We start from the raw sequence: 9059 nt of genomic DNA, 5'->3' as shown, positions 1-9059 counted from the left end.
GCTAACTCGAACAAACTTCCATTTCCCTTGGATTTGACCCCACTTTTCAGTCATTTTTACTCGGTTAACTCGAACTCGGATAACTCGAAAACCCCGTTAACTCGAACTAAATTTCGTTTCCCTTGAACAAAATTTGGGTCAAATTTACCCCGATAACTCGAATTCCGGTTCTTGCAAGACGCCACGAACAGATCACTTATTTGACAGCCATAATTTCCACTCTTATCATTAGAATGTATGGCCGTGTTAGAGTTTCTGGCAAGATAAGTTCAATTTGCACTGTACTGTATACTGTAGTGCTGAAAAATCAGTAAACTATGTAAATGTAAAAATGTAAATGTAATTTATTTACCCACGTAACACCGAAGAGCTTAGAGCTCGTCGAGACGTGTACGTCCATCGAAGATCGAAATGGAATTATCAATTATTAACTTGGCAAATTAAGTATTCAATCACAAATGTATGATCTCTTACATATCTTTTGTTATTGTTTACTCTACAAATGTATGATGCGTTACATATCTTTTTTTTGTTATTGTTTACTATACAAAGGAATGATGCGTTTCAAATATCCTTTTGTTTTTGTTTACTGTACAAATGTATGATGCGTTACATATCTCCTTTTGTTATTGTTTACTACACAAATGAATGATGCATTACAAATATCCTTTTGTTATTTTTTACCCTACTTACCCAGTTACTATCCCTGATCTATTTTGTTATTCTCCCCAGGTGTTTGATGATGCGTTACTAACCCTGATCATTTAGTTCTCCATGCATCTTGCCGAGACCTGTTTAGCATCGAAGGACAAAACATACACGTCTGGTAAGTAAAATATTCCGTTACTTATCTTATGTTATAGTTTACTCTACAAATGTATGATGCGTTACATATCTTTTTATGTTATTGTTTACTGTACAAAGGAATGATGCGTTTCAAATAACCTTCTGTTATTGTTTATTATACAAATCTATGAGGTGTTACATATCTCCTTTTGTTATTGTTTACTATACAAATGAATGATGCATTACAAATATCCTTTTGTTATTTTTTACCCTACTAACCCAGTTACTAACCCTGATCTTTGATTGTTATTCTTCACAGGTGTATGGTGATGCGTTACTAACCGTGATCGTTTAGTATTACATGCATCTTGAGGAGACCTGTTTAACATGGAAGGACAAAACATACACGTCTGGTAAGTAAAATATTTTGTTACTAATCTTCTTATGTTATAGTTTATTCTACAAATGTATGATGCGTATACAAATGTATGATGCATCACTTATCTTCTTATGTTATTGTTTGTCTAGAAATGATGATGCCTTGTATATCTTTTGTTATTGTTTACTCTACAAATGTATGATGCCTTACATATCTTATGTTATTGTTTACTCTACAAATGTATAATGCGTTACATATCTTTTTTTTGTTATTGTTTACTATACGAAGGAATGATGCGTTTCAAATATCCTTTTGTTATTGTTTACTGTACAAATGTATGATGCGTTACATATCTCCTTTTGTTATTGTTTACTATACAAATAAATGAGGCATTACAAATATCCTTTTGTTATTTTTTACCCTACTTACCCAGTTACTATCCCTGATCTATGTTGTTATTCTCCCCAGGTGTTTGATGATGCGTTACTAACCCTGATCATTTAGTTCTACATGCATCTTGCTGAGACCTGTTTAGCATCGAAGGACAAAACATACACGTCTGGTAAGTAAAATATTTCGTTACTTATCTTCTTATGTTATAGTTTACTCTACAAATGTATGATGCGTTACATATCTTTTTATGTTATTGTTTACTGTACAAAGGAATGATGTGTTTCAAATATCCTTTTGTTATTGTTTATTATACAAATGTATGAGGCGTTACATATCTCCTTTTGTTATTGTTTACTATACAAATAAATAATGCATTACAAATATCCTTTTGTTATTTTTTACCCTACTAACCCAGTTACTAACCCTGATCTCGGATTGTTATTCTTCACAGGTGTATGGTGATGCGTTACTAACACTGATCATTTACACGTCTGGTAAGTAAAAAATTTCTGTACTAATCTTATGTTATTGTTTACTCTGCAAATATATGATGGATTACATATCTGTCACTTATCTTTTGTTATTGTTTTATTACTATACAAATGAACGATGCCTTACAAATATCCTTTTGTTATTTTTTACCGCACTTACCCAGTTACTATCCCTGATCTATGTTGTTATTCTCCCCAGGTGTTTGATGATGCGCTACTAACCCTGATCATTTAGTTCTACATGCATCTTGCCGAGACCTATTTAGCATCCTAGGGCAAGACATACACGTCTGGTAAGTAAAATATTTCGTTACTAATGTTATGATATTGTTTACTCCACAAATGTCTGATGCCTTACATATCTTCTTATGTTATTGTTTACTCTACAAATGTATGATGCGTCACTTATCTTCTTATGTTATTGTTTACTCTACAAATGTATGATGCTTTACATATCTTCTTATGTTGTTGTTTACTATACAAATGTATGATGGGTAACATCTTTTATTATTTTATTGTTAAGTATACAGATGTATGATGCGTCACTTATCTTCTTATGTTATTGTTTACTCTACAAATGTATGATGCGTATACAAATGTATGATGCATCACTTATCTTCTTATGTTATTGTTTGTCTAGAAATGATGATGCCTTGTATATCTTATGTTATTGTTTACTCTACAAATGTATGATGCCTTACATATCTTATGTTATTGTTTACTCTACAAATGTATAATGCGTTACATATCTTTTTTGGTTATTGTTTACTATATGAAGGAATGATGCATTTCAAATATCCTTTTGTTATTGTTTACTGTACAAATGTATGATGCGTTACATATCTCCTTTTGTTATTGTTTACTATACAAATAAATGAGGCATTACAAATATCCTTTTGTTATTGTTTACCCTACTAATCCAGTTACTATCCCTGATCTATTTTGTTATTCTCCCCAGGCGTTTGATGATGCGTTACTAACCCTGATCATTTAGTTCTACATGCATCTTGCCGAGACCTGTTTAGCATCGAAGGACAAAACATACACGTCTGGTAAGTAAAATATTTCGTTACTTATCTTCTTATGTTATAGTTTACTCTACAAATGTATGATGCGTTACATATCTTTTTTTGTTATTGTTTACTGTACTAAGGAATGATGCGTTTCAAATATCCTTTTGTTATTGTTTATTATACAAATGTATGATGGGTTACTTATCTCCTTTTGTTATTGTTTACTATACAAATGAATGATGCATTACAAATGTCCTTTTGTTATTTTTTACCCTACTAACCCAGTTACTAACCCTGATCTTGGATTGTTATTCTTCACAGGTGTATGGTGATGCGTTACTAACCGTGATCGTTTAGTATTACATGCATCTTGAGGAGACCTGTTTAGCATGGAAGGACAAAACATACACGTCTGGTAAGTAAAATATTTCGTTAGTTATCTTCTTATGTTATAGTTTACTCTACAAATGTATGATGCGTTACATATCTTTTTTTGTAATTTTTAACTGTGCAAAGGAATGATGCGTTTCAAATATCCTTTTGTTATTGTTTATTATACAAATGTGTGATGCGTTACATATCTCCTTCTGTTATTGTTTACTATACAAATGAATAATGCATTACAAATATCCTTTTGTTATTGTTTACCCTACTAACCCAGTTACTAACCCTGATCTCGGATTGTTATTCTTCACAGGTGTATGGTGATGCGTTACTAACCCTGATCATTTACACGTCTGGTAAGTAAAAAAATTCTGTACTAATCTTATGTTATTGTTTGCTCTGCAAATGTATGATGGGTTACATATCTTTCACTTATCTGTTGTTATTGTTTTATTACTATACAAATGAACGATGCCTTACAAATATCCTTTTGTTATTTTTTACCTCACTTACCCAGTTACTATCCCTGATCTATGTTGTTATTCTCCCCAGGTGTTTGATGATGCGTTACAAACCCTGATCATTTAGTTCGACATGCATCTTGCCGAGACCTATTTAGCATCTTAGGGCAAGACATACACGTCTGGTAAGTAAAATATTTCGTTACTAATCTTCTTATGTTATAGTTTACTCTACAAATTATGATGCGTTACATATCTTTTTTTGTTATTGTTTACTGTACAAAGGAATGATGCGTTTCAAATATCCTTTTGTTATTGTTTATTATACAAATGTATGATGCATTACATATCTCCGATTGTTATTGTTTACTATACAAATGAATGAGGCATTACAAATATCCTTTTGTTATTTTTTACCGCACTTACCCAGTTACTATCCCTGATCTATGTTGTTATTCTCCCCAGGTGTTTGATGATGCGTTACTAACCCTGATCATTTAGTTCTACATGCATCTTGCAGAGACCTATTTAGCATCCTAGGGCAAGACATACACGTCTGGTAAGTAAAATATTTCGTTACTAATGTTATGATATTGTTTACTCCACAAATGTCTGATGCCTTACATATCTTCTTATGTTATTGTTTACTCTACAAATGTATGATGCGTCACTTATCTTCTTATGTTATTGTTTACTCTACAAATGTATGATGCTTTACATATCTTCTTATGTTGTTGTTTACTATACAAATGTATGATGGGTAACATCTTTTATTATTTTATTGTTAAGTATACAGATGTATGATGCGTCACTTATCTTCTTATGTTATTGTTTACTCTACAAATGTATGATGCGTATACAAATGTATGATGCATCACTTATCTTCTTATGTTATTGTTTGTCTAGAAATGATGATGCCTTGTATATCTTATGTTATTGTTTACTCTACAAATGTATGATGCCTTACATATCTTATGTTATTGTTTACTCTACAAATGTATAATGCGTTACATATCTTTTTTGGTTATTGTTTACTATATGAAGGAATGATGCATTTCAAATATCCTTTTGTTATTGTTTACTGTACAAATGTATGATGCGTTACATATCTCCTTTTGTTATTGTTTACTATACAAATAAATGAGGCATTACAAATATCCTTTTGTTATTTTTTACCCTACTTACCCAGTTACTATCCCTGATCTATTTTGTTATTCTCCCCAGGTGTTTGATGATGCGTTACTAACCGTGATCGTTTAGTATTACATGCATCTTGAGGAGACCTGTTTAGCATGGAAAGACAAGACATACACGTCTGGTAAGTAAAATATTTCGTTACTAATCTTCTTATGTTATAGTTTACTCTACAAATGTATGATGCGTTACATATCTTTTTTTGTTATTGTTTACTGTACAAAGGAATGATGCGTTTCAAATATCCTTTTGTTATTGTTCATTATACAAATGTATGATGTGTTACATATCTCCTTTTGTTATTGTTTACTATACAAATGAATGATGCATTGCAAATATCCTTTTGTTAATTTTTACCCTACTAACCCAGTTACTATCCCTGATCTCGGATTGTTATTCTTTACAGGTGTATGGTGATGCGTTACTAACCCTGATCATTTACACGTCTGGTAAGTAAAAAATTTCATTACTAATCTTATGTTATTGTTTACTCTGCAAATGTATGATGCGTTACATATCTGCTTCTGTTATTGTTTACTATACAAATGAATGATGCATTACAAATATCTTTTTGTTATTTTTTACCCTACTAACCCAGTTACTATCCCTGATCTATGTTAATGTTATTCTTTCCAGGTGTTTGATGATGCGTTACTAACCCTGATCATTTAGTTCTACATGCATCTTGCCGAGACCTATTTAGCATCTTAGGGCAAGACATACCAGCTGGTAAGTAAAATTTTTCGTTACTAATGTTATGATATTGTTTACTCCACAAATGTCTGAGGCCTTACATATCTTATGTTATTGTTTACTCCACAAATGTCTGATGCCTCACATATCTTATGTTATTGTTTACTCTACAAATGTATGATGCATTACATATCTTTTTTTGTTATTGTTAACTGTGCAAAGGAATGATGCGTTTCAAATATCCTTTTGTTATTGTTTATTATACAAATGTGTGATGCGTTACATATCTCTTTCTGTTATTGTTTACTATACAAATGAATAATGCATTACAAATATCCTTTTGTTATTGTTTACCCTACTAATCCAGTTACTATCCCTGATCTATTTTGTTATTCTCCCCAGGTGTTTGATGATGCGTTACTAACCCTGATCATTTAGTTCTACATGCATCTTGCTGAGACCTGTTTAGCATCGAAGGACAAAACATACACGTCTGGTAAGTAAAATATTTCGTTACTTATCTTCTTATGTTATAGTTTACTCTACAAATGTATGATGCGTTACATATCTTTTTTTGTTTTTGTGTTTTTTTTTTTTTTTTTTTTTTTTTTTTTAATTGCAAACACACAAAAGCACATCACTTACAAAAATACAAAAAAAGTATGCCCACTACTCACTACTTATTGTACAAATACTTAAGCTGTGCACAATACAATACGACACTTGCGCTTCTTACAATTCGACACTGTATACTATTTACAACACTTACACTACTTACAATGCGATGCTTACTACTTACAGTGAAATATATATTTTTTAAATACAAAAGAGACTAAAATACTATAAAACTATACATGGCACAAGAGCTAATTGACAGAACTTACACTGCACTTACAAAAAAAAACTGAAATTGTCACTAAACTAATACAGCTACTCACTATAACAACAGATCTAATGTAACTAAAATGATAAAGGATAAATATAACAGACAAAGAAAATGCACCTAAACCTGGCTCTTTTGCTTAAACAGTGGAAAGAAAGCTACCGCATCGCTTATGCAGAGAGTGGTCCACTTTGTTTCATACTTTTTATAGCTAGAGTTTTTAATAGCGATTTGTCTTTCACATTTAATTTTGCTTTCCAGTAAGGCAAGAAAGACCTTTATGCTAGGAGTCTCTGACTGATTTCTTGCGAGATATAGATGATATTTAGCAATAAGAAGATAGTGATTGAAAGCATGATAGCTGGTGTTCTCAGGTCTGTATCCATAAAGAATTTCCGAACAAGTAGGATTGAAATTGTCAGAGCGATTTGTATTCCACCATTCTATGACGTCTTTCCAAAATAGCTTGACTTCGGGGCACTCGCAAAACCTATGGAGAAGTGTCTCATTTTTACAGTGGCAGTGTTCGCAATGTGGTGACTCTTTTATTTTCATTCTATAGAGTGAGAGATTGGTAGGTATGATGTTATGTATGAGTTTATGCTGAAAGCTTCTTAATCTATTTTCAACGGTGATTCTAAATGGAAGTTCGTAGACATCCTTTAAGTTTGTCACTTGATTTCTTAGAGTGATTTCGACGGTAGGGGGAGAGAAGGACCTTTCCGCAAGCATCAAACGGGCTTTTTTTGCGGAGACGATATCATCGCTATTTGAATCAGCCTTTGGGAGTTCGCTAACACCACCGACACTGTTGCACGTGATTTTTCTTTTCCACGCTTTGGGGATAGCAGCGAGAACTCCGGCGTAGTCGAGGAAAGTGCATCGAACGCTGAATTTGCGCTTAAAATTTTCGAAAGAGAGGAATTGGTCGTGATTGTCGAGGAGATCACTTATTTTTAAGATGTCTTGATTTACCCATGTTTTATAATACACCGTTTTACCATTGGTCTTTATGAACAGGTTGTTCCATAAAAGTTCTTGTTTGAATTCATTTGCATTAAGCGGTTCCTTGTAATTCAATTCTTGCCACACCTTAAGAATATTTTTATAGAAAGGTGGTAAATTGTTGAGGTTCAGAAATTTTAGGTCGAAATTGCATTGAAATAGAAAAGCTCCTCCGACTTTACTTAATAAGGAATCAAGGCGGGCACACCAGTGACTGCCAGCCGATTCGCAATAACGATTAACCCAGGTAATCTTGAGGGATTTTACAACATCTTCAAAGTTAATCATATTTAGACCGCCTTTGCAGACTGGGCCAATCAACGTTTTTCTCTTAATTTTATCAGGTTTGAAATTCCAGATAAAGGAGAAGATGATGCTGTTGACCTCTTTTATGAATTCGGCAGGAACGTTTAAGACGGAGCAGCAATAAACAAGTTTGGCGATTGCTAAATTCTTTACGATGGCTATTCTGCCTAAGATGGTTAGATGTCTTTTGCACCAGATGTTAAGAACTTTTTTAAGTTTGGCAAGTTTCTCATCAAAGTTTAGTTTGATTCCAACATTCGCGCAATAAGGGAAACATATTCCAAGTGCAGTGACATATTCTTTCGGCCACGAAATGCCAAAAGGCTCGTCTTTTCCTAATCTGCTTTTCCAACGACCTAGCCACAGACCCTCAGTTTTTGATCTATTAATTTTCAGACCCGATAGATTGCTAAACTGATCAAGGAGAGCAAATAGAGACGCTGCGGAAGAGTCGTCGCGGATGAAAGCGGTGGTGTCGTCTGCATACAAACTAAGTTTAGTGATCTTATTCCCGTTTTCGAGACCTTTGATAGAATCAGTGATTCTTATCTGGTGTGCGAGTGGTTCTAAAGCGAGAACAAAGAGCAGTCCCGAAAGAGGACACCCTTGTCTCACTCCTCTTTGTAGAGAAAAAAACTCTGAAGAGTGACCATTGTTGATAACGCAACTAGAAATATTGCTATAGAATGTGCGAATCCAGTTAAGGAAACTTGGACCAAAGTTCATAATGTTGAGGACCTTAAAGAGGTAGTCCCACTCTAAAGAGTCAAAGGCCTTTTCAAAATCTAGAAAGAGTATCATACCTTCCTTATTCTCATGTTGTTCAATTATGTCTGTAATTAGACGGATATTTTCACCGATGAATCTGCCTTTAATGTACCCCGTTTGGTCCCGCTCTATTAACAGGGGGAGTACCTTCTCTAAACGCCTTGCAATACATTTTGTTGCTAGTTTATAGTCGGTATTTAAGAGAGAGAGAGGGCGCCAGTTTTTAAGCAGTAAAGGATCCTTGTTCTTTTTCGGGATTAGGGAAATAATTCCTCGTCTCTGCGAGATAGAAAGCTCTCCCAG

At 33.4% G+C, this 9059-nt stretch overlaps 1 long non-coding RNA gene across 1 annotated transcript in view; it reads left to right on the top strand.

Annotated features, from left to right (window-relative positions):
- The window catches only part of LOC144634387 (uncharacterized), a 2556-nt gene extending 827 nt beyond the window's left edge, over window positions 1-1729 (top strand). The window contains exons 2-3 of the long non-coding RNA XR_013567190.1: window positions 733-826; window positions 1634-1729. This is a non-coding gene — a long non-coding RNA (uncharacterized LOC144634387). The remainder of the gene's footprint in view (window positions 1-732; window positions 827-1633) is intronic.
- Window positions 1730-9059: the final 7330 nt, after the last annotated feature.

The sequence above is a fragment of the Oculina patagonica genome, chromosome 13 (assembly GCF_052425735.1).
Source record: "Oculina patagonica isolate OP01 chromosome 13, crgOcupat, whole genome shotgun sequence".
Classification (NCBI taxonomy): domain Eukaryota; kingdom Metazoa; phylum Cnidaria; class Anthozoa; order Scleractinia; family Oculinidae; genus Oculina; species Oculina patagonica.
The sequence above is the reverse complement of the archived record's forward strand: the minus strand, read 5'-3'. Positions and strand labels throughout refer to the sequence as shown.